Source organism: Rhinopithecus bieti, unplaced genomic scaffold (genome assembly GCF_001698545.2).
Source record: "Rhinopithecus bieti isolate Rb0 unplaced genomic scaffold, ASM169854v2 scaffold_3040, whole genome shotgun sequence".
Classification (NCBI taxonomy): domain Eukaryota; kingdom Metazoa; phylum Chordata; class Mammalia; order Primates; family Cercopithecidae; genus Rhinopithecus; species Rhinopithecus bieti.
In genome coordinates, this window is record NW_016804657.1 from 10,036,767 (window position 1) to 10,062,871 (window position 26,105).

The following is a 26,105-nucleotide window of genomic DNA, read 5'->3' on the forward strand; positions in this document are numbered from 1 at the left end:
TAGTCCCCTCCTGGATCACCCTAATCAGATCTGCTCTCCAGCATCTTGTTTCCTGGCGAGGGTTTCCTGCTACTTTGGATTGGCCATGACGGGCTGGAGCTGCCTTGCGACAGGAGCAGGAGGGTTTCTGGGTCAGAGGATCGTCCGCCTCTTGGTGGAGGAGAAGGAGCTGAAGGAGATCAGGGTGTTGGACAAAGCCTTCAGACCAGAGCTGAGGGAGGAATTTTCCAGTAAGTAAACTTGGGTCATGGGTGAGTGGCTCCATCTTAAACCCTCCATGCATGTTGGGAGGTGGACCTTGTCTAGCAAGTTATGGAACGTTGTAGTCAAATCAAAGCCAATCTCACATCCACAGTAATCAAAAAAGAAATATTAAATAGTATAAAATGGCATAGTGGGAAAGATACTGGATGTGATGTCCGGAGACTGGATTCTGGCCCTGACGCAGAACTTGAGAGGCAGCCGCCTCAGCCTCCACGCATTTTTTTCTTCTCATCATCAGTTCTCTTTCTTGTCTACAACTCATTTGTTCTGAAGCATTTTGTCTTGCCAATTGCTGTGCAACATTCACAAGAACCACCATTTACCTGGAGACCTCACCAGTGAGTCCCTCTCTGTCTAGACTTCCGCAGGCTTTGTTTTGTTTTGTAGCATCCTTAGCATCTTTAGTGAAGGCAAAATAAAAGGAAATGGGAAAAAGAAAGATGAGTGTGTAAGTATGTGTGTGCGTGTGTGTGACAGAGAGAGACAAATGAGGGGGAGAATCACAGAGAATGAGAAGACAGAGTGAGAGAGAGACAGCATCAGTGAGAGAGAGTGCACACAAGTGCACAGCACAGAGCAGAGACAGAGTAAGACGCAGTATGAGGCCAGACATGCCTCATTTAGATTTCACATATATGGCTTTTTAAAAAACCATTTGTCTCTGTTATCACCAAAATAAATTGACAGCAGAATTTGAAGGAGCAACTTCTTGTGCAAATAGACCCAAGAGGGAGTTAGAAGAGGGGTCACAGGCCAGACGCGGTGGCTCATGCCCGTAATCCCAGCACTTTGGGAGGCCAAGGCGGGCAGATCACGAGGCCAGATGTTTGAGACCAGCTGGCCAACATGGTGAAACCTTGTCTCTACTAAAAATACAAAAATTAGCCGGGTGTGGTGGCGTGCCCCTGTAATCTCAGCTACTCAGGAAGCTGAGGCAGGAGAATCACTCGAACCCGGGATGTGGAGGTAGCAGTAAGCCAAGATCATGCCACTGCACTCCAGCCTGGGTGACAGAGCGTGACTCTATCTCAAAAAAAAGAAAAGAAAAAAGAAAAAAGAAAAAGAAAAAGAAAAGAAAAGAAAAAGAAGTGGGGTAACATACAACTGAACTAAGAACCCATCAGGTGCAGAAACATAGCGTGACTTGCCAAGAACATCTGCTTAATGTGTAACACAGCTCAGACGAGAGCTTCATCCAGAGGCTTCATCACTTGGCCCTGGAGCTGATACTTGGCAAAGTGGATCTTCAGTCTCTTCCTTTGCCTCCATGTGTGTCCCAAACCAATTCCCTGTCATCTTCCCCAACCCAAAGGATTGAGGGGACTGTGTGTCTACATGTGGGCTCTGGCTGCCCAGAGGTCCTGCCCTGTGCACAGAGAAGCCCCCCATTGACCACACTCCGGGACCACACCCAACAATCTACTCTTCTTTCACTCTTCTCTGACCTCTGCAAATGTCCCATTTCCTCCACTCTGTTTTAATGGTGTATTTGATAAACAAATATTAATGCACAACCAATATTAAATGTTTGTAATCCTTGTGTCTCAGCAATATTTGCAATCTAGCATCTGATATCAGGAAAAAAGCAATGCTCAGACTAGAGGAACAGTTCCCCTATAGTGAAAATGCAGGGGGCATAATGGATGGGCAGGGGTCTGTATGAAGATAATACAGAGAATCATTTCAGTGTTCTTTCTGTGCCAGGCACTGTGCTAAAGGTTTTGCATATGCTGACTCATTTACTGCTCATAACAACCTTATGAGATTGGTAATATTATTAGCCTTATTTCTTACAGATGACGAGACAGAGAGGTTAATCAACTTGTCCAAGGTGCCTCAGTTAGATTATGGCAAAGCTGGATTTGAACCCAGACAGTCTAGTGCAGCTTCTGTGCTCTTAAGCTGTAGTTGTCTAGCAGCTTCTCTAGACCTCCCTCTAGGTCAAGTCATGTCATAAAAGCAACTGCATTTAGTCTACATAAAACACTTGCCAAGTCCACAAGTCTCCAAGTGCGTTGGAGAAGGAGGAAGCTATGGCTTCATCAACAAAGTCCCCTTTCCTGGTCCTTCTAGATCCCTGCAAACTCATTGGGGAAGAGTCCTTTTCTCTCTGCTTTGGAGTTCTTCTGCTTTGACATAGCAATTCCTTTGAGCCAGTCTTTCTGAAGTTGGCAGCAAAGAAGCAGAGGAAGGGAGTAGGAAGGGCAGAGATGGAAAAAAACAGAGAAAATTCCACTCTCAGGCTGTTAGCCACCTCCTCCCCAGCAGCCTCTTTCCTACCTCCCCCACTTCAGGGCCTTCTTAGAGTTGCCTGACAAAGGGAAAGGTCTGGAAATAGACAAAACATGGCAGAGGCATCAGGAGAGCAAATGGTCCTACTTGTACCCCAGGAAGGAATTTCTCCAGCCTTGAATTTTTCACTCTGAATTTTACTATCACTGTTCTTTAGCCTTTGTTGCCAGTTTCAGTTAAACTGGCTTATTCTTACTCTTTCTCAGAAAAGTGGATTCTAAACAGCCAGTCCTGCACCTGGTGTACAGGGTACAAAAATGACAGGTGGGATGGGCAGATTTGAGCCTTCACTAGAAGCCTGATCTTAGGTCTCTCCTTAACCTCTCTCAGCCTCAGTTTCTTCACCAATAAAGCGGGACTCAGAATAGCTACCTCATCAGACAGAGATAAAAGGAAAGAAGCAAGCCGTGAGTCGCATGCAGATTATAAAGCACAAATGAGAGTAGAGTATTTATCTGAGCTCCATGTAGCATGGTGTTCATTTTGTGGGCTAATTCCAGGTGACAACCTTACTGGCAGCATCACTACCTGTGGATTTCAGAGGAGCCTGAAAACATTGATGTTGTAACCACTAACCCTGGCTAGACAGCTGAGATGTTAGTTCATCGGTGGCTAACTCATTGTCAGCATCTCTGTCTGCTTTTGATGCTATTTGATAAGAGTTTTCAACAAAATTCATCATATCAATGAAATTCATTCATTCATTCACAATTCATCATTTTATCATTTTATCTGTAATTCCTGAGTCATGGCTCTACTCTCCTTCCAGTTGTCCAAGCAGGAAACTGTGGGGGTGATTTTATCTTCCCCTTTTCCTCTCAGCCCAGCTCCAGTAGGTACCAGGACCTTCAAGGTAAGGTCTGAAATTCCAATCTGGTGTATCTCTCCCCTCCTCTGCTTCCACTGCTGGACCCTGCCTCCAGCCCTCATCTAAACCTTGGCACAGACATTCTGATTAATCTCTTGATCACCTGGATTTCTCATATCCCCTATACCAGTCCATTTTATATCCTCAAGCCAAGGTTAACTTCCTGCATCACAACTCTGCTTCTGTTTCTCTTTTATGTTTTTTTTTTTTTTTTTTTTTTTCCTTGAAACAGTGTTTTGCTCTGCTATCCAGCAGGCTGGAGTGCAGAGACATAATCTTGGCTCACTGCCACCTTCACCTCCTGGGCTCCATCCATCCTCCTGCCTCAGCCTTCCAAGTAGCTGAGACTATAGGCACTATAGCCCGGGTAATTTTTGTACTTTTAGTAGAGACAGGGTTTCACCACGTTGTCCAGACTGGTCTCAACTTCCTGTGCTCAAGCGATCCACCCGCCTCAGCCTCCCAAAGTGCTGGCTGGAATTACAGGGGTGAGCCACCGTGGCCAGTCTGTTTTTCTACTTCTTTTACATATAATTAATAGGTGTTATTTAGTATGATGCCAGAGACCCAAAATCATTATTCCTGGTTACATATAGAATTAAATTAAAATATTTTCCTCTTATACCCAACTCTCTATAATCACCTTACTCCCCTTAAGAAATACAGTGAGCTTCCCATGGCTCTAGCAATGCTTATATTCCAAGCACACTTGACAACGCACTGTTCAGATTAGTTTCCTGGAATGAGGTGAGGTACAAACAAATATTTGCTCTTTCCCAATCAATCGCTATGCATGCTGATTTCTGTGCCTTTGTTTACTTGTTCCTTTTATGGAATGTACACCCTCCACTCTAACACCCCCACTCTAACCATCCTTGAACACCTATGAAACATCACCTTTATCAGAAAACTTCCTAGCCAGATCCAGAAATCCTTGCAATGACCTGACCCATGTTGATACGAAGCTCCAGAACAAGACCAAGCTGACAGTGCTGGAAGGAGACGTTCTGGATGAGTCATGCCTTAAAAGAGCCTGCCAGGACTTCTTGGTCATCATCTACACCACCTCTATCACTGATGAATTCTGTGTCACTCACAGAGAGTCTATCATGAAAGTCAATGTGAAAGGTATAGTATCCTGGGGAGGAGATGGAGCAATGTGGGAAAATGAGAATCAGAAAGAAGGACAGGATGGAAAGAGAAGTTTCTCCATTGAACACCTGCTGTACTCTGGGCCAAGTGCCTTTGCTGATCACTACCAACTAGGGAGTTCAAGACTGCTAACTTTAGTTTTTTAGATGATAAAACTAGGACTGAGAGATGACAAGTAACTTGTTCCAGGTTCCCCAGGTAAGTAAGTCAGTTGGAGAGTTAGACTTTAAACTCACTCCTGTGTGACTCCAAAGGCTGTGGAAGCTCTTTCAACTGTGGGTAGAAGTGGACTCCATTGCGAAGGGGAGTGAGAGTGATGGAGGAGGACGAAGTGGGCCTTTCACGCTCTATTCTGTATACCCCTGTACCACTGGTTTAAAAAAATAAGCATTCGGGCCTGGCGCTGTGGCTCACGCTATAATCCCAGCACTTTCGGAGGCCGAGGTGGGCAGATCACTTGAGGTCAGGTGTTTGAGACCAGCCTGGCTGACACGGTGAAACCCCATCTCTACTAAAAATACAAAAAATTAGCCTGGCATGGTGGTGGGCGCCTGTAGTCCCAGCTACTTGGGAGGCTGAGGCAGGAGAACTGCTTGATCCCGGGAGGTGGAGCTTGCAGTGAGCTGAGATCGCACCATTGCACTCCAGCCAGGGCAAAAAGAGCGAAACTCCATCCAAAAAAAAAAAAAAAAAAAAAAAAAAACTCTTTCTCCTGAGAAGCAACATTTTAGATTTATTTTATATTTAGTTTGCGCTTAGTGTCTTGTCAGTGGGAACCTGGGGTAGCTCGCGAGTGCAATATTCATGTATAGTCATAGAAACACTTCTGTTACAGAACCAATTACTCTTGCTGTGATTCCCAGCCCTCTCTCCCGTATGTGGTACCAGATTTGGTATTTTACTTTTTTTGCCGTATACACTTGCTATTATTTTTCGCGGCTATTCTTTAAACACCTTCAGGAAGTAGCGATATGGTGTTGACGTTATAACCGGAACAAATCACATTCTCTCCCACACAGAGGATGAACCCTACTCGCTGGTGATGGTGGAAACCTTTTCCCTGCTGGAACAGACAGTGGCGAGTATTCAAAAGGTGGACCAATCTGCCAGAGATAACCAAAGCGACGCTTTCAACACCAGCCTGGGGGATTGAAGTCGCTGCGCTCTCTGCCCCCACTGGGATGCTTGGGCGGTAATGTACACGTGACCGTTGGTAGAGCGCTCAATCTCGCCTAGTTCTACCAGAACATGTGTGATACTAGAACTAGGAGGTATCATTGCAAAGTTGAGGAGAGTGAAATGCAGGGAGCTATGGCAACGCACTGCTTCCCTATTTTGTTCTCATAGAACACTCACTTCTTAGAAACGGTGTCCACGTATTCCCTTGCGTCAAAGGCACCACCCCCTTCCCCGCCGCCACCTACATTCCTTGTAACGGCACGCCGGATGATGTAGCGAAATTTCCTCAGCTCGAAGGCTCTTTCCATATTGCAGGTGGCGTTTCTCTAAACTGACTGCTGAATCAGATCGATCATCCGACTTAGAGATGAACAGATGAGGTTGCACAAGAGAATATAGACCCAAACACGTAGCCCGATCTCAGCTTAAGCAGAGCAGAGCAATTAGAGCGGTGCTCATGTTCACCTTCTGCTTGTGCCTCTCCGCTAGTAACCTCTGCAGCTCCAGATGATCCCCATGGGACTGACGCTGCGTTCGAAAGCGATCCTTTCAGCCCCAGAAGGGCGCAGTCAACAGAGCTTTACCTTTGCAAAGGAAGCTATTTCACCGCGTGAGAACGACCTGTGAAGGAGCAGAGGACCGTCGTTCAGAACCCAGGCTCTAGGTAGACGCCTCGTACTGCTGCCTCGTCTTGTTCCAGGGCCATGGCCGGGTGAGGCGGTCAGGCACCTCACCAACACAGGCACCTGCTGCATGTGCAGTCTTTCCCAGTGCTCTGAGGGCTCACACTTCATTTGAGGGGGCGCGACGGAGGGAGACAGACCACCACTACCACTCCCAGGTGTTCCATTCGCTCCTGTGAGTTTCCCGCCTGATCAACATAGTACCAACCAGATGCTGCAAAATGTATAAGTCGCAAACACCTTTTCAATACCGATCCCTTGCGTTAAAACTTTCAGTTGAAAAACCAGAGTTGCGGGCCGGCGCATGCTGGCTGTACCACCTGTAGGATCGTCAGCACGTTTGGCGAGGGCCGCCGGGTGCGCGCTGGATCACCTGCAGACCAGGAGTCCGAGATCCAGCGCCGTCGGGCGAAGCGAATAACTGACAACCCGTGCTCTCTACGTAAAAATACAGAAGATCTAGGGGACCACGGGCAAAGTGGGCAGGCGCCTGTAATCCCAGCTACTGCCGGAGAGGCTTGAGGCAGCGCCGATGAAGTCGGCGTGAACCCAGGAAGCGCAGAGGTTTCAGCCGAGCCACAGATCTTCGACACTGCACTCACGCGCTACCGTCGACAGAGTGGAGCGACCTCGTCTCAACACAAGTAAGAAGAGCAAACAAAAAAGCAAGAACAGCATCACAAGGAATAACGGATAGGGCATGAATTCAAACCCGTCAACAACGTGAGCCAGTCGACACTGAAGGCCAGGGCGTTGAAATGCACAGTCTTGCGTGGCGTTCACACGAGGTATCCCGCGTTGGTCTGTGACAACAAGGGAAGTGTAGCAGCATTAATGTTGAAAATTGGTAACGAATGACTAACAACCATTCCTGCAGGCGTGCCGGCGCAACAGGACGCTATTCTATGATGCTAGATTATATGGCAGTATTGCTCCGATTCTGTGTTAGCAGTGAAAATGCGTTACTGGTCCTATATTAATGCTTTTCTCTCCAACGCAAGTTTCCCTGCAAATATTCGACGCGACACATTCCAAACCTGAATGTTGCCGACAACTGGTAACACCTGTCATCTCTCAGGACTTCCGCACGAGCTTGCATCGTACGATTGGTAGTAGTAAAACTACCGCACTTGACCTAACAAAGCGTATGTGTAGACGAAAATGAGACTGTCCTAGAACAACAGGACCCTTGCTCATCATTCGTACAGTAGTTCTTTTGGCTTTGATGTACGTTTGGATCTTGTTAAAAAGAGCGAATCCCAGCCCTAGCCTGTAAGTTCTGGATAAGGCGGGTTGTTGTTAATTTTTTAGCGTTTTTTACTTTTTATTTTTTGGACTCTCAGTGACCTGGTTATTGTCGTAACCCAGATGCCCAGATGATTAAGATATATCAAAATGTAGAGAGGGTGAGTACAGTGGTAACGCGTTAAGTTGTACAGACGACAAAGATTATGCTCAGATGGTGTAAAGGCGCTACTGTGGGGTCTTACGCAGAAGATACTCGATTGAGTGTGCTTTGCGTTACCTACTATGCAGAACATGTGGCGTTGGAGCACGTCCGTACTGATGATGAACGTTATAATTTGTTTCATCTCTATGAACCAACGGTCAGTATTGCAAACACGGTTCCTCGTGCTTTTAGGAAAGAATTCACACAGCCTTAAAAATGGATTAAGTCCATTTTTAATGCCTAAGGTCTACAAATAGATCACAAGCAGCAAATATAACTGATAATTTTGTCAATACTGTATCAAACTGATGTAGCTGTGGTAGTGCACATAGATTCAAAATGAGGAAAATTAGGACACAAAAAGTCGCAGACAGGTTCAGGTTTCCTGCTCTCTGTTATGGCAATTGCTAAAGTGGAACCAGTGGTTTATGTTTCACAAACCGACTGACGATAGTGACCGCGGTCCATCACCTCCGGATTCTCCTCTGCGATGGTACGCACAGTAGGGCACACATTCTCGTTCCATGAAGATGTCGGAAGCATGTGCCACCGAAAGCGATGGTCACGCAACAGTCACTTCAAGGGTTCAATGCAGCTACGGTGTTTTGTCCTACAACGTTCGACACAAGAAGGATGTTAAACGCAGAACCGTTCCCTTTTCATGAAGTGTCTGTCAGATTGCAATCCTTTTTAAGGTCACGCGAAGGAAGTCTCAGAACAAAGCACAGGAGACTTCAGACACAAGTTGAATCTACTGTGCATAAAAGGTTTAATAAAATGGCAATTTTAATAGATAAATGTAAATTTGAGTGTGTAATACTAAATGGAAAGTAGCTGAACCACATAGAGTAAACAAGGCTTTACGTGTCTCCAAATTTAGCTGTTTTACAATAAACAAAGTATTAGAACATGTGAATATTAGAACTTCCTCCCAACTGGAAAGATTTCTTCAGTAAGATATAAATGAAATTAATATAAACTAAAATTATAATTTCTAAAATCGAATTAACAAACCAAATTTAAGCATCTTTAATTAGAGATTGAAAAGAAAGAAGCACAGTGATCTAGAAACCAAATATACTGATTACATAACTATCATACCAGGGTACAGACATTCTTCATATGCTACAAGGTTAGCATCTCTCTCTCTGACACACACACACTCTCTCGTTCTCTCTCTCACTCTTCCTCAGTCATACAGCACCCTTCCAGGATGATAGTATAGCAGTGTGGAGCTTACAATTTTAATACAAATCAGAATCCCACAGTTTGACTCAACAAAAGGTAGTTAAAATTTAGCACTCTAGATATTCTGAGGGAAAATAAAATATCAAAAGTATTTCTTGATGATTGAGGCTATCTTTATGAATTATAAAACATATAGCTACACAGTCCACTGTGTTTGAACAACCAGTCATTGCAGGTGGAGTAGTGAGGTAGTATTGTTGTCCCCTCCTCGAGACTGATGTTTTCATATGCTGCCCTTCCAGAAAGGTCCAGGTTTTAAAAAATAATTAAAATCAGTTACCAACAAATGTATATTTTCTTTTATTAATCATTTGCTTTTTTAAAATCAGTCTATAAAAGAACGAAACTTTTAAAATCTTGCAGAAGCTGTTTCATCAATAAACTCTCCTAGGGAACTACTACCGCTGTCTGAACCTCTGTGAAATGGTAGGCAAGAAAAAGCCATCGGGATTACAGGAGATAGAACACCAATCAATGTAGCTGTTAAAGATGACTGTGATTAAATAACCAAAAATCAAATATCCAATAAGGTAATTAAATTTGGATTTAAACAAACTAACCACCAGCTGTACATACATTATTAAATATTCTAATCTCTTTCCTGATGCATAGGCATATTCTACATAATGATCAAAGACTGTCCACTGTGCTACTACCATCATTTTAAACACTGACTGATCTGTATGATGGCAGAATTATGGCCATTTTAAATTGCCTTTTAAATAAATTCCCTTTTCTCTTTTTGAATGGTGCGTGTGTGTATGTATGTGTGTGTATATATATGTGTGTTATATATTACATATATATAAATTTAAAAAATTTATGTTGAGACCAATGAAGTATATTAACTTAAACATTTTTCTTTAATGAGAATATGATATTGCATATTTGAGACAAAGTTTTAACATATAGATTATATCCATTTTACTAATACTCTCTTTAATAGGTAAAACCCAAGTTGGATAATAAACCACAGATTGTTGTAAAATTTGGAATTATCTACTCAAATAATAGGTCACCAAATAAAATAAAATAAAAAATGTTAATAAAAGTGTATTCTTATTTATGTTTGGGGGATGGGATGGATTTCACACCACGAAGCCACATGTTTCTGTTTAAGGTTTATAAATTACACTGAAATAAGCAATCTTTCATATTGAGAGATTCAGATTGTATTAAATTTAAAATGTTCATTGATTTGAGCATTGAGAACATCAGGTGATTAACCTAATGATGTTTTCAAGGAGAAACAAGTGAAACACTTCATAATCCTTGGTAGTGGCACTAAACCATGTTCATTAATAGAAGAAACATAGATCAAAAGTAGTTGTTCATAGTTGAATTAATTTACATGTTATCTACTGAATTAGACTTATTATGGCAACCTAAAATAACAGCAGAGATTAGCTCTCAAAAGACAACGAGTTTATTTAAACGAAGGATTGCAAACAGGAATGCACCAGGTATAGCAAGTCGTAGGTACATCTGAGAGGTTGGGGTAGGGGGAAACGTTTAAAGGCAAAATGAAGTACACAGAAGCTACTTTAAAACAAAGTTTATTGGTCACAGAAGCTGATGCAGGAGTTGGCATTGGCTTATTGGTGGAGACAGCCATTGCTAGGCATGTGTTCTTGAGAGAACATTTTATCTGCAATGCTGTAGTCTTGAATATAATACAGTTACAGAAATACGTGTGTCCATGCAGAATGAGCAAAGTGTGTAAGACCTGCTGATGGCGTAAAGCATGTAGGATGTGCCATAATCTCTTGCGGGTTTTAGGGAGTCCTTGTGATAGTTCTTATCTCAGATATACGAGCATGGGCTCCCCCGCCTTCACGACCCTCCAGCTCCACTTCACCTGGATCTGACGATAGTGGACTTCATCTTGGTAGTAACAACTTTCACATCAAAGTTTTAAGAAAATATTCTTTTTCCTCTTGGAGTGTAGGTAGCAAGAGGCAAGACTGGAAGTGGGGAACCCAGCTGGTACAGTAGTTCGTGGAGGAGAGGTTGGAAGCTTGGAGGAAAGAAGTGTTTGTGAAAAGGCAGAGGAATGGACACATGGGAGAGGGATGTTAGAGCTGAATGAGCGGACTTCTTGATGAGAAAAGGAGGACTTTTGAATTACTCTCAGATTTCTGACTTTCAGGGTGGCTGGGTCCAAATATGTAAGTGAAAGTTTTGGTGGTAGGGCAGTGAGGTGTTTCCTCACTGATAGTTTCTCTCTATTCTGTCAATGTGGCTTAAGATAAGGCCATCAGCTGTCAGTGGACAGTCAGAATCATGACTGGGGATAGGGGTGAGGATATTTGGTATAGATAATTGTTTCAAAATATGGGAATACAAACTTGAGTGTAGGTTTTTGTGATAGTGTTGAGAGCTCTTCTGAAGATAAAGGTGAGACTGTCCCATAGATATTACTTTTTCCAGCCAATCCATTTGGAAAAACATGACAAGGTGGTTGAGTTTCTCTTTTCTCTCTGTTTGGACATGGACAATGCAAATGTGACAGAAAAGCAAGGTGCAGAAATGCTGAGGGAGTTTGAAAAGGTGTAATTATAGTGATAAACCATGAAACCTGACTTTGAACCAGAAAGGGTGGAATCCATGGGTTGTGGCACAATGCATGGTCAAACAGCCCTTATAGTTAAAATAAAGAAGCAAAAGTGAATGGCAAGATGTGGTCTTATAGTTGGGGCATGACTGTTTCAGATTTTGATCTGGTGGTGAAGTTCTTCATGACTATGGTCATGAGTGTCTCTGGTGGGGTGTAGACAAGTGCAATTGGAGAAGAAGTGAGAGTGTTGAGGGTGTTGGGTGGATAATCTGTGTGGATGCTAGAATTGCTAAGAACTGTGGCAGTAGTTGGGTGTGAGGAAGCATGAGAGGTGAGAGCTAATATTATCACTAAAAATCAGGGTGTGGGAAGTATGGGGCATGATTATGTGTTGGGCAGATATGGTGAGAAGACTTTCTAGGTTGTTGAACACCTCTAGTGTTGGCTTACTGGGTAGAGGGAGGGGAGCTCTGATTGGAAGTTGTAATGGTGACCTCCTATATCTGACTATCTACTATGTAGAGTGGGAAATTCAGATTTAGATTTGCTGTATTGAAAATACAATGGTTTCTTGAGGAAGTAGCCAGAGAAAGAGGCAAATGGGTGTTCACATGGTTATTGAAGACGAAAACTGACATTTGGATACAAATTTTAGGAAGATTTGAAGATAAATCTTAACTATAAAAGTGAGTTATGCCAGAAAGAAGGATATTGTGATAAGGACCGGTCAAATGAACATTGCTTTAGGTGTGTCTGACAAATTTCTATTTTTTGATTACCTGATGTATGCCTTATAACATTTTCTTAACCAACTCCTTTATTTTGTTTGGTTTTCTGTTTTTGTGTATGTGTGTTTTTTCTTCCGTTTTAAAATTACCATAAGAAAACTAATAAAACACTCAAAGAATGAGGGAAATACTTTATATTTCATGAAAAAAACTTAACATTATAAGTATGTTAACAGCTTTATTTGTAATTGTTTTATTTCCTCTCCTTTACTTCCTCTCCCTCCTCACTTCCCATGTCCAATCTTTCCTCCTCCTTCTTCTTCTTCTTCTGTTTTGAAACTGAGTCTCGCTCTGTTGCCCAGGCTGGAGTGCAGTGGTGCCATCTTGGCTCACTGCAACCTCCGCCTATCAGGTTCAAGCAATTCTCCTGCCTCAGCCTCCCTAGTAGCTGGGAGTACAGGTGCATGGCACCACACTAGGTTAATTTTTGTATTTTGGGTTACTGGTGTGAGCCACTGCTCCTGGTCCCATGTCCAATCTACCCCAAGGTCTGACCTGGATTATGTAATCACCATGTGGCTTGTTTGTGGTTTTACACAAGTCGAATCCATGAAGCAGAGTATGTAATACTTCAAGCTCAGTCTGTTGGTTGAAGCAAGTTGTAAGGCAATGTCCCTGGATAAAAGGGGATAGGTAAGAGACTGCACATCGTGATAGGGGAATGGCACATGTGTTCAGCAGAGAGAATGGCTGGAAGCTATTTTTACAGATGCACAAATGTACCTGACAAACTGTCAGATTGACAAATGTTCAAAAGCTTGACACTATACCCTGCTGGCAAGTTTGTGAGGGGAAAAGGCATGTTTGCCAGTGGTGATGAAAAATGTTACAACCTCTATGGAGGGAATCTTGAATATTTAATAAATTTAAAAACACATTTACTCTGTCTTCCAAGTAGTCTCTTATAAGTAGCTAGGACTCAGGTATGTGCCACCACACTTAGCTAATTTCTATTTTTTATGTTTTTGTAGAGATAGGGTTTCACTATGTTGCTCAGGCTGGTCTTGAATTCCTGGCCTCAAGGCGACTCTCCTGCCTCAGCCTCTCAAGGTGCTGGGATTACAGGCGTGAGCCACTGTTTCTGGCCTATACTTCTCTTTGACCACAGTAATCCTACTTCTAAAAATTAACCATAAGGTCTATCAGCAGAATTATCCAACTGAAGAAGTGAGAAAAAAAGAACAAAAAAGAAAAGAAAGAGATCTTCAGGTACTGGAGGAACAATATCAAAAGGTCTAACGGATGTGTAGTTTGGGTCTCAAAATGAGGTGAGAGAAAGAACGGGACTGATTTTGTTTTGAGGCAATAATTGTGAAATTATTCAAATTAGGTAAAAGCTGAAAATTACAGATTCAAAAGCTCATGGAACTTCAAGGAGGCTTAAAAACAAAGAAAGTTATATGTAGATGCCTCACAATCAAACTGAAAATTAAGACAAGCAGAAAAAAATTAAATGTAGCCAAAGGATGCAGGACAGAAAATGCTGGTACCTTAGTAGCATCAAGCACACCCGATTTTGATTACTCTCATCGTCCTCCAGTAATACAAACAGGATGATTTGGAGAAATTGTTGATTCTGGGACTGAGGCTGGAAATATATAAGACGAACCTGGGGCATCTCATAATGCCAGAGTGAGTTTCCTTTCCACGAAAAATGAAGTAAAACAAAACAAACACCACAATGGGGCACGTGAAAGGGCCCAGGAGGCAACTGAAAGCGCTTGCGATGGCCAAAACAGCAACAGTTTGAGCAGCAAAACAAAGAAGGATCAAACTGTAACCCCACATAGAAAAATAAATATCCAGGATTCCATACTGCTATGAAACAATAACTGAATACATACATTCATGAGGGGGAGAATAGACACATCTGTGTGGAGTAAGTCCATATAATTTACACGGATAATCCACCCACAAGGAAGTAGAGCACAAGTTCACACTCCTTAAATGTGGGCAGCACATAGGGACTTTTTCTGAAGAGTCCAGCATGGAAAACGTGAAAAAGGCTGAATTCACAGTGGAGAAGGCTGATGAAGTGGAGCTGGAAGGTCATGAAGGAGGGGAGCCTATGCTTGTATATTTGAGATAAGAACTATCACAAGGACTCCCTAAAACCCACAAGAGATTATGGCACATCCTACATGCTTTACACCATCAGCAGGTCTTACACACTTTGCTCATTCTGCATGGACACACGTATTTCTATAACTGCATTTTCTTCAAGACTGCAGCATTCCAGATAAAATGTTCTCGCAAGAACACATGCCTAACAATGGCTGTCTGCACCAATAAGCTAATGCCAACTCCTGCAATCAGCTGCTGTGACCAGTACATTCATTTCCAAGCAGCTTCTGTGGACTTCTTTTTCCCTTTAAAAGTTTCCCCTTATCCCAACCTCTCAGGATACACCTGTGACTTGTTATACCCGGTGCATTCCTGATTCCAATTCTTCATTCAAATAAACTCATTGTCTTTTAAGAGCTAATCTCTGCTATTATTTTAGGTTGCCATAATAAGTCTAGTTCAATAGATAACATGTAAATTAATTCAACTATGAACAACTACTTTGGATCTATGTTTCTCCTATTAATGAACATGGTTTAGTGCCACTACCAAGGATTATGAAGTGTTTCACTTGTTTCTCCTTGAAAACATCATTAGGTTTATCACCTGATGTTCTCAATGCTCAAAGCAATGAACATTTTAAACTTAATAAAATTTTCACTCTGAAAGGTCCCTTTTTTTTTTTTTCAGTGTAATTCATAAGGTTTAAACAAAAGCATGTCACTTAGTGGTTTGAAATCCATCCCCAAACAGAAATAAGAATATACTTTTATTTAAATTTTTTATTTCATTAAATTTGATGAACTATTACTTGAGTAGATAATTCCAAATTTTACAATAATATGTAGTTCATTATCCAACTTGGATTTTATCTATTAAAGTGAGCATTAGTAAAAAATATATGATCTATAGGTAAAACATTTCTCTTTAAACATGTAATATTATACTCTTATTAAAGAAGAACAACATTTAAGTTAATATACCACACTCCACTGGTCTCAACTAACTTAAAAAATTTAAAATTAAAAAAAATAGCACTCACATTGTGAAAAGAAAGTTCATTTAAAAGGTGCTTATCTATACAATGTTATTTATCTGCTGAGTACCCTTAAACAAATCATTTTTCCAGTGGTCCATTATCAACTCTGTTTGCTCATCTAGAAAATGCAGTCATGGTGGGATAGCGTCCTTGTAGAATGATACAAGCACTAAATTCGTTATTCTATGTAATGCACCTAGAACAATGCCAAGCATGTTTCAGTGCTTTTAAAACTGTTAGTCCTTCTCATTACCCATAAAATATTTCCTTGGTAATCGTCCCTTTCCAGATGATATGTACAAAAGTAATACAAACAGCACTCAGTGGAAGGTCTTTGCAGATGCTTCTCACAATAAATCTGGACTAAAGTCCATGCCTAAGTTCTTACTGAGGAAGGGGACAACGCCAGCCCAGATCTTCAGTAGAAGCAGACGGTGTGAAGAAAGCTTCTTCCTGCCTTCTCCTCCATTTGCAACAGCAGCTCCTCCAGACTGTCTTCCATGTCGTCTGACTGCTGCAGGCACTGGCAAAGCTCATAGATGAGGAAAGCTCCCAGGGTGGCATCTTCCAGGGTATCTTTGATGTCCATGTTGATCACATGCACAGGCTGCAAGGTCTGCTGTTCTCTGGAACACAGATCTTCCACCACTGTGTCATAGACACTCTCCTCTCAGGTGAAGATGACATCAAACAAATCAGTGCACTCCTGAAATCTTTCTGGACCGGGCTTGATTCTCTCATTTCTTCCCAAGATGTGTGAGATTCCGTTGTGGGTGTAACATTCTCTATCTTTCCTGAGGAGGTCATTGTACATCTCCTTATATGTTGTTGCAAAATCATAAACTACAGGACGACCGGGTCTTGGCCCTGGTAGCCTCACATGAGATTCAGTTCCGAAAGACCGGACACTCAGCCCTTTTCTCCTGAGGATGCCGTGGGCCTCCATGCTCCTGCTGATGTTGCTCACACACACCACAGCCACCCTGAGTGAGGAGGAGAGCATGATGGCGGCCACTGGGAACCAGAGAGACACAGCCGCCTCAGCTGCAGCACGGACTCTGAGCCAAGGAGACAACCACCTATACCCAGGTCTTCCAAATGAGCTAATGTGGAGGCACAGGAGGCAGGTTTATATTGAGTCACCTTAATTAGTGGGTGGAGACTTCATGACTTGTGGATTGATTAGGTTGTGATAATGGACTCCTAACTCATCACAAGAACCATTAAGATGATTAAATTACCTCAAGCAGTAACTCTCAACAAAGGTGGCACCACCCAGTCCGGATTCATTTAAAATCTGGAGTTTGCTCTGTTGGTTGTACTAGTGAATGGGGGCTGCTATTCACAATGGTCAAGACAATTAAGCTTCCTGCAAGCATGTCATAGGACTCTCCAGGGACCTTCAGACATGAAATTGGATGATAAACACGCTGACAATTTCCAAGGCCGCACCCTATTTAATGATGAATTACAAGTATTGTTGCTTGTTTTAATTTTCATAATGTTCAAGAAGTGCAGTTGCATAAATCATAGGACCACCGTATATAGCTTTGTCCAGAAACTCACAAATTTTTTTCACCAATACAAAAAGAATCCCATTCTGAACAACATATCTGCTTATGCTATTTTAAGAGTTATTGAACACCACATTTTTCTGCATTTGATATTATTGAACTCATAATGATTCTTCAGGGAATGCAGAAATTGATGCAATCCTCTGCCTCCAAGTACAGCTGTGTTTGAGCTTTTCTACACTTAAATGCAATGTTTAGAATTTTTTTAGTAGTTATATAATTTATTAAGAAAATAAAAGAGATTTTAAAATTATGAATGGGGTTTCAAAAAATAAGATAATCATGTCACTTTTGAATTGATTAGATTATGGTAATGGACTGCTACTCACAAATACAATCAAAATGATTAAATTCCTAATTCAGTAACTCTCCACACAGGTGTCCCCACCCAGTCAGGACTGAGTTATAGGTGAGTTCACCCTCACCTCACCCGGCCCAATTTTACTTGTTTTTATTAATCTTTCTTAAATGTATGCATAGCTCACATTCATTTCAGTATAAATCAGATCAGAGACATCACTTTTGTCCCTGGTGCAGGGACAAAATCTATCTTTGAAGCAACATACTGTATTTTTCTACGTCCCTCTTACGGTGATTCTTACATTGCAAATACAGCAGGTTCTCAAATAACATCTTTTTTTTTTTTTTTTTTTTCATTTTTTGAGACACAGTTTTGCTCTGTCAACCTGGCTGGAGTGCAGTGGTGCCGTCATGGCTCATTGCAGCCTCAAACTCCTGGGCTCAATCAGTCCTCCTACTTCAGCCTCCAGAGTAGCTGGGAACTACCACCATGTCTGGCTTTTTTTTTTTTTTTTTTTGTAGAGGATGGGGTTTCACCATGTTACCCAGGCTGGTCTCAAATTCCTGGGCTCAAGTGACCCACCCGCTTCAGCCTCCCAAAGTGCTGGGATTACAGGCATGAGCCACTGTGCTCAGCCTCGAATAATATCATTTTATTATAATATTAATTTAAAAAATTGACTTCTGGCAGGCCAATGTCTGCGTGGGGTTTGCATATTCTCCCCATGTCTGTGTGGGTTTTCTCTGGATACTCTTGTTTCCTCCCACATCCCAGAGATGTGCAAATTAGATGAACTGACATCTCTATGGTCCCAGTGTGAGGGTGTGCGCTGTGCCCCGGATGGGGTCCTGTCCAACACTGGGTCCTGCCTCACACCTAGAGGTGCCAAGATAAGTTCCAGCCACCTGCCACCCTGAACTGGAATCATCAGGTTGGAAAATGAGTGAATGAATACAAATTATTGAAAAATAAAAATTCATAAAACATGCAGTAATCATACAAATGCAAGACAATAACGATGAGAGTACAAAATAGATCAGCCAGCCTGCAGTGTCTGTCATTATTGATTTTTTAATTGTGTAGTAGTAGGAGGTGCTCCTTACAATTTTTTCTTTGCAAACATTTATTCCTTGGTTTAAGTTACCACAACTGCAACCGCCATCACCCACTGATTCACCAAAAATTAGGTGAATAATAATCTTACTAGGTTTTATTAGGCTTTCTTAATTGTATGTGCAGCTCACATTTGTTTCTAAGTTTCATATTCTAAGTGTGCTGAATCTTTATTTAGAAATTTGGTGATGTTTTTGTGACTCTTGTTCATATCAATTAGCCTATGATAAAATTAATTTTATTATACATCATTTCACTTGAAGTCATCGTTTTGGGTTTGGTGGCTCACGCCTGTAATCCCAGCACTTTTGGAGGCTGAGACAAGGGGATCACCTGAGGTCCAGAGTTCGAGAACAGCCTGGCCAACATGGTGAAACCCTGTCTCTACTAAAGAAATACAAAAAAAATGTGCCGGGCATGGTGGCGGGTGCCTGTAATTCCGGCTACTCCAGAGACTGAGGCAGGAGAATTGCTTGAACCCGGGAGGCGGAGGTTGCAGTGAGCAGACATCATGCCATTGCACTCCAGCCTGGGCAAGAGCCAAACTCCGTCTCAAAACACACAAACCAACACACAAACAAATTAGGAAACACCTTAAAGTTTCTCAAAGTGTGTTCTTAGACTAGCAGCACTAGCATTAATTGGGAACTTGTAAAAAATGAAAATGTAGACCCCAAACCAGTGAATCACAAAGTCTAGTGGTGAACCCCAGAGGTTTGTGTTCTTTTCTTCCCATTTCCACGAATTGTTCAGGTTCACATAAGTGATAATGTTTGGAAAGTCTTCTCTCAAGTAGGTTTCTCTGTGGGGAACACAGGAGATAAACTGTCTGAATTGCTGTGTATCTTTCCTTCACCCTGACACAGGGGCCACATCATGGCTGGGTACAGGATTGCTAGGCTGTAGGCCCTTCTCTCAGTAGTCCTTAACTGTCATGCCACTGTCTGTTCCAGCGCGAGAGATAAAAAGTCTAATTCCAGCATCATTCTTCTTCTGTAGATAAGATGCTCTTTTAATTGGATGTTTGTAAAATTTTTCTCTTTCTCCTTAGTGTTCAAAATTTTTACCAGCAGATGCCTCAATGTTTCTTATTTCTCTTCACTCTAGTCCAGTATTTCTCCATTTTTTCATCAATCCCCACTTATGGAGCCTTTTTAGACACTTTTTCCTAATCGCCGTCTCATACAATTTTAATAGCACAGGTATATTGTATATTTGTTTATGTACTGTATTTGTGCTTTGTACATAAAGAGAGTGAGATTTTATTCACTCCCCAAGAATCAATATTTGCCCCATTAGGGACAATATCACCCCTTTTTCATCTCTGTTGAGACAGCATGGTTTAACCTGGAACAGTGAGCCTTTTATTACAGTTCAAGGAATAATCTACTATTCTTGGTTTAATTATTGTCTTCTCTCCATTAATACCTTTTACTGCTTGTGACACTTTGTTATTCTTGATTTATCCTCCAAGTCCCTCATCTTTTCCTCATGGTTTCTTATATTTTTGCTTCCTGTTTTGAAATATTTGTGAAATCAAATTTGGATCTCAAGGAAGACCATCCCGTCTCTCAATTCACTCACTAAATTATTTATTAGTTTGGCCTCAGAAAGCATGACCCCCTTGAATTTTTTTAATGGGGTTGTTTTTTTCTTGTAAATCTGTTTAAGTTCCTTATAGACGCTGGATATTAGACCTTTGTCAGATGCATAGTTTCCCAATATTTTCTCCCATTCTGTAGGTTGTATACTTTGTTGATAGTTTCTTTTGCTGTGCGGACCCTCTTACGTTTAACTAGATCTCACTTGTGAATTTTTCCTTTTGTTGTTCCTCTGGTGTCTTTGTAATGAAATACTTGTGCTTTCCCCTGCCCAGGATGGTATGGACTAGGTTGTCTTCCAGAGTTTTGATAGTTTGGCATTTGACATTTAAATCTTGAATCTACCTTGAGTAGATTTTTGTATATGGTATAAGGAAGGGGTCAAGCAGCAATCTTCTGCATGTGGCTAGCCAGTTATCCCAGCACCATTAATTGAATTAGGGAGTGTTTTCCTCATTGCTTGTTTTTGTCAGGTTTGTCGGAGATCAGATGATCAGGTGTGTGGCCTTATTTCTGGGCTCTCTACTGTACCATCGGTCTATGTGCCTGTTTTTGTATCAGTACCATGCTGCTTTGATTACTGTAGCCCTGTAGTATAGTTTGATATCAGGCAATTTAATGCCTCCAGTTTTGTTCTTTTTGCTTAGGATTGCCTTGGCTATTCAGGCTCTTCTTTGGTTCTTTACACATTTTAAAATAGTTGTTTTTTTGTTCTATAAAGAATGTCATTGGTCGGTTGATAGGAATAGCGTTGAATCTGTAAATTGCTTTAGGCAGTATGGTCATTTTAATGATCCCATCCATGAGCATGAGATTTTTTTTCCATTTTTTGTGTCTTCTCTGATTTCTCTGAGCAGTTTTTGTAATTTTCATTGTGGAGATCTTTCACCTCCCTGGTTAGCTGTATTTCTAGGTATTTTATTCTTTTTGTGGCAGTTATGAATGGGACAACCTTTCTGATGTGGCTCTTGGCTTGGCTGTTGTTGATGTACAGGAATGCTAGTGATTTTTGTGTTTTAATTTTGTATCCTGAAACTTTGCTGAAGTTGTTTATCAGCTGAAGGAGCTTCTGGGCCAAGACTGTGTGGGTTTTCTAGATATAAGATCACATCGTCTGCAAATAGAGATAGTTTGTCTTCTTCTCTTCCTATTTTTATTTCTTCCTCTTTTTATTTCTTTCTCTTGCTTAGTTTCTCTGGCCAAGACTTCCGATACTATGTTGAATAGGAGTGGTGAGAGAAGGCATCCTTGTTTTGTGCCAATTTTCAAGGGGAATGCTTCCAGCCTTTGCCCATTTGGTATAACGTTGGCTGTGGTTTTGTCATAGATGGCTCTTATTATCTTGAAGTATGTTTCTTTAATACCTAGTTTATTGAGAGTTTCTAACATGAAGGGGTTTTGAATTTTATCAAAAGTCTTTTCTGCATCTGTTGAGATAATCATGTGCTTTTATCTTTAGTTCTGTTTATGTGATGAATTACATTTATTGATTTGCATATGTTGAATCAACCTTGAATCCTGGGGATGAAGGCTACTTGATTGTGGTGGATTGGCTTTTTGATGTGGATTCATTTGCCTACTTGATTGTGGTGGGTTAGCTTTTTGATGCTGGATTCATTTGCAAGTATTTTGTTGAGGATTTCTGCATTGATGTTCATTAAGGATATTGGCCTGACGTTTTCTTTTTTTTTTGTTGTGTTTCCACCAGGTTTTGGTATCAGGATGATGCTGGCCTCATAGAATGAGTTGGGGAGGAGTCCCTTCTCCTTAATTTTTTGGAATAATTTCTGTAGGAATGGTAACAGCTCTTCTTTATACATCTGGTAGAATTCAGCTATGAATCCATCAGGTCCTTGGCTTTTTCTTGTTGGTAGGCTATATATTACTGACTCATTTTTGGAGCTGATTATCAGTCTGTTCAGGGAATCAATTTCTTCCTGGTTCAGTCTTGGGAGGGTGTATATGTCCAGGAATTTAATCATCTATTCTAGGTTTTCTAGTTTGTGTGCATAGTGGTGTTCATAGTAGTTTCTGATGATTATTTTTATTTCTGTGGGGTCAATGGTAACATTTCGTTTGTCATTTCTAGTTGTGTTTATTTGGATCTTCTCTCTTTTCTTCTTTATTAGTCTAGCTAGTGGACTATTTATTTATCTTTTTTTTTTTTTTTTTTTCAAAAAACCAACTTCTGGATTCATTGATCTTTTAAATGGTTTTTCATGCCTCCATTTCCTTCAGTTTAGCCCCTCTCAATTTGGTTATTTCTTGTTTTCTGCTAGCTTTGGGTTGATTTTTTCTTGCATCTCTAATTCTTTCAGTTTTTCAGTTGTGATGTCAGGTTGTTAATTTGAGAACCTTACAACTTTTTGATATGGGCATTCAGTACTATGAATTTCCCTTTTAACACTGCCTTACCTGTGTCGCAGAGATTCTGGTATGTTGTATCTTTATTTTCATTAGTTTCAAAGAACTTCTTGATTTCTGCCTTAATTTCATTATTTTCCCATAAGTCTTTCAGGAATATGTTGTTTAATTTCTATGTAATTTCATATTTACCCAAAAGTCATTCAGGAATATGTTGTTTAATTTCCATGCAATTTCATGGTTTTGAGTGATTTTCTTAGTCTTGACTTCTATTTTTTATTGTGTCATGGCCTGAGAGTGTGTTTGGTTTGATTTTTGTTCTTTTGCATTTGCAGAGGATTATTTTATGTCCAATTATGTGGTTAGTTTTAGAGTATGTGCCATATAGTGGTGAGAAAAATGTATCTTTTCTTTTTTTTTTTTTAGGTTTCAATATTTTATTCAAGTTTTTTTTTAAGGGATGTTAATTACAGCATTTCAAGGGGAGGATCTAATTCCACACAAAATGAAAGACTCTAAAATGTACCCAATAAACTGCTAAAAGACAAATTGAGTGGTGAGAATACAACAGAAGTCCAATTTAGATTCTGAGTGTTGTCACCATGTGATTGCAATCACACAGACAATTCCAAGCTTATAGCTGGAACTCCTGGAAGCTATTACATATTCTGGTGCCAGGGCAAAAATTACAACACAAGAAGGACTAAGTCCTGAATTATTGGCTTCATCACATTCCTTAAATATTGGGTGGTTTTTGCAAATTGTGGCTTTCCAATCTACTTTAAACCTACAGACACATTGGCTTAAGATATATTGTCATGTAGTCTCACCCTCTGATTCCCAGAGCCCAGTCTCTTCAGGACCATAGCACCCCACTGCTGGCCTGGCCCTCCACATTCAGTCTACTCTGATGCCTTTCCTAATGCAACTAATTGCTTTTGAGTCTCCAGCACCATCTCAAAAAAAAAAAAAAAAAAAAAAAAACTTTTCAGTTTCACTATACCCATAAACGTGTAAGTCCCCCTTACACGTGCAAGGAGTGTGCTAAGAAAACTAGTTTTTCATTTTAACTCTTACTCTCCACAGCTCCCAAAAACAGGGGATGTGAAATGACAGGGGAAGTGTTAGAGGCATCTGTTTCCTAAAACCATTATCACTCGCAGGCTTAGAGAATACTTCACAATGTTGGTCATTTACCACTTGAAGATAAACTAACTCCGTATTTTCTCTGCCACTAGATTAATTTTTGAAAAGATGAGACTGTCTCTCCAGAAACTCAAATTGCACAGAGACTGTAAAAGGAGCCAAGAGTACAAAATAAGCAAATAAAATGATCCTTTGCCCAGGATTTTCTTCCTTCTTCAAGGGAAGACGCTCTGGATACCTCCATGAGCTTTGCTTTCACACAGCTCAGGGTAGCAAGGTCCTCCCCATGCAGGTGTTACCAGCAGAGGGCACACTCCCTCCCCGTCCTCCACCAGGCTCCACAGGAAACGCCAGTGCACGGTTTGGAATACTAAGTAGAAGGAAGGTTTATCACCATCACCCCCCCTTTACATAACTGGGTAAACGGAGTCACAACCAGAATTGGAAGCAGCTTGCCTAGAGAACACACAATCAGGAAAAGTGTGTAGGTATCCAGAATCTCCCCAAACCCACTATTTGCTCAGTGACTCTAGGGATTTAGTTTTACTAGTCAAAGTTTTATTAGTCTTCAACAAAATGAGAAAAAGTTTTATTAGTCTTCAACAAAATGAGAAAAATACCAGCAATTGCATGTATATATTTGAGTGTGTATTGCTTATATACAACTGTGAATGTGTGTGTGTGATGTGAATTCTTCCACTGCCCTTTTGTGCCTAAGGACTGGGACTGTCCATATTCTCAGAGTATAGTTTCCTGATTTTTTAGTTTTAAATACTCTGTCTTTAATGGTATCAATGAAAAAATCATAATTTTGCAATATTCTTACTTGTCAAAATATAAAGTGATAACTCTAGGTTCTTCTCCAAAATTAAAGTATACACATACACACACACACACACACACACACGTCCACAAAACCCAAAAGTCTAGAAATTCTTCCTCTCTAGAGCCCAAATGTTCATTTCTTTTTATTTTTATGTTTTTCCTATGGCTGTAGCATGGCCCCAATCTCAGTCAGAGCCACAGAAGAATACAACACTCGGTGGTAACCTGAGTGTGTTACAACCACTGCACTTGGGAGTGGAGAATGGGGCACATGGATCTGTGCACATGGCTGCGGCCCCATGGGGATATTTCCTGACACTGACAGCATACTCTTCGTGGGCAGGTACCCAACTTCTGTTGGGAACCTGTGTCCAAGCTAGTATGCCAGGCTTCATCCACACCAGCATCATAGAGGTAGCCAGGCCCAACTCCTACAATGAGATCATCCAGAATGGCCACAAATAAGAGCCTTTGGAAAACATATGGTCTGCTCCATACACATAGAGCAAAAAGCTTGCTGAGGAGGCTGTACTGGCAGCTAATGGGTGAACACTGAAAAATAGTGGTATCTTGTACATTTGTGCCTTAAGACCTATGTATATCTATGAGGAAGAAAGCCCAATCCTTTCTGCCACTACAAATGACGCCCCATTACAGTGGGATCCTGTCAGGTGTCAGCAAGTTATCCACAATCAACACAGTCTATGTTGGCAACGTGGCCTGGGCCCACATTCTGGTCTTGTGGGCAGGACCCCAAGAAGGCCCCAAGCATCCAAGGTCAGTTCCACTACATCTCAGATGACACACCTCACCAAAGCTATGATAACCTTAGTTACACCCTGAGCAAAGAGAGACGCCTCTGCCTTGATTCCAGATGGAGCCTTCCTTTAGCCCTGATAGGCTGGATTGGCTTCCTGCTGGAAATAGTGAGCTTCCTGCTCAGGCCAATTTATACCTGTCGACTCCCCTTCAATCGCTACACAGTGACATTGCCAAATAGCGTGTTCACCTTCTCTTGCAAGAAGGCTCAGTAAGATCTGGCATATAAGCTGCTCTACAGCTGGGAGGAAGCCCAGCAGAAAACCGTGGAGTGGGTTGGTTCCCTTGTGGACCGGCACAAGGAGACCCTGAAGTCCAAGACTCGGTGATTTAAGGATGACAGAGATGTGCATGTGGGTGTTGTTAGGAGATGTCATCAAGCTCCTGGCTTCATACAGAAGGTGACAAGGGCACAAGCCCAGGTCCTGCCTCCTCCCTTTCACCCAATGGCCAACTTATTGTCTTCCTCATGTCATCAAAACCTGTGGAGTCACTCGCCCAACAGGAAGCTTTCTGTGCTAACCATATACCAAAGGACAGACAATGTGATTTGCCGTTACCGAATATCAGTGGCTAATTCTGAACAATTTGGGGTCTCTTTTTAACTTGAGGGTCTCTTTTGACTACCGGAGCTCCATTTCCCCTCTTAAATGAGAAAGCATTTCTTTTTTTTTTAATCTCCCATTTCTTCACACAGTTCAATGAAAAGAGCAATAAATGCTTTTTAATGCTCAACCTGGAGGGAGGCATGGCTTCTGTTAATACATACTTTCCTCCT

At 41.3% G+C, this 26,105-nt stretch overlaps 2 pseudogenes; one reads left to right on the forward strand and one right to left on the reverse strand.

Annotated features, from left to right (window-relative positions):
* Window positions 1–85: 85 nt before the first annotated feature.
* Window positions 86–25,656, forward strand: LOC108528044 (3 beta-hydroxysteroid dehydrogenase/Delta 5-->4-isomerase type 1-like; annotated as a pseudogene).
* LOC108528045 (RNA polymerase II subunit A C-terminal domain phosphatase SSU72 pseudogene) lies at window positions 16,003–16,587 on the reverse strand (annotated as a pseudogene).
* Window positions 25,657–26,105: the final 449 nt, after the last annotated feature.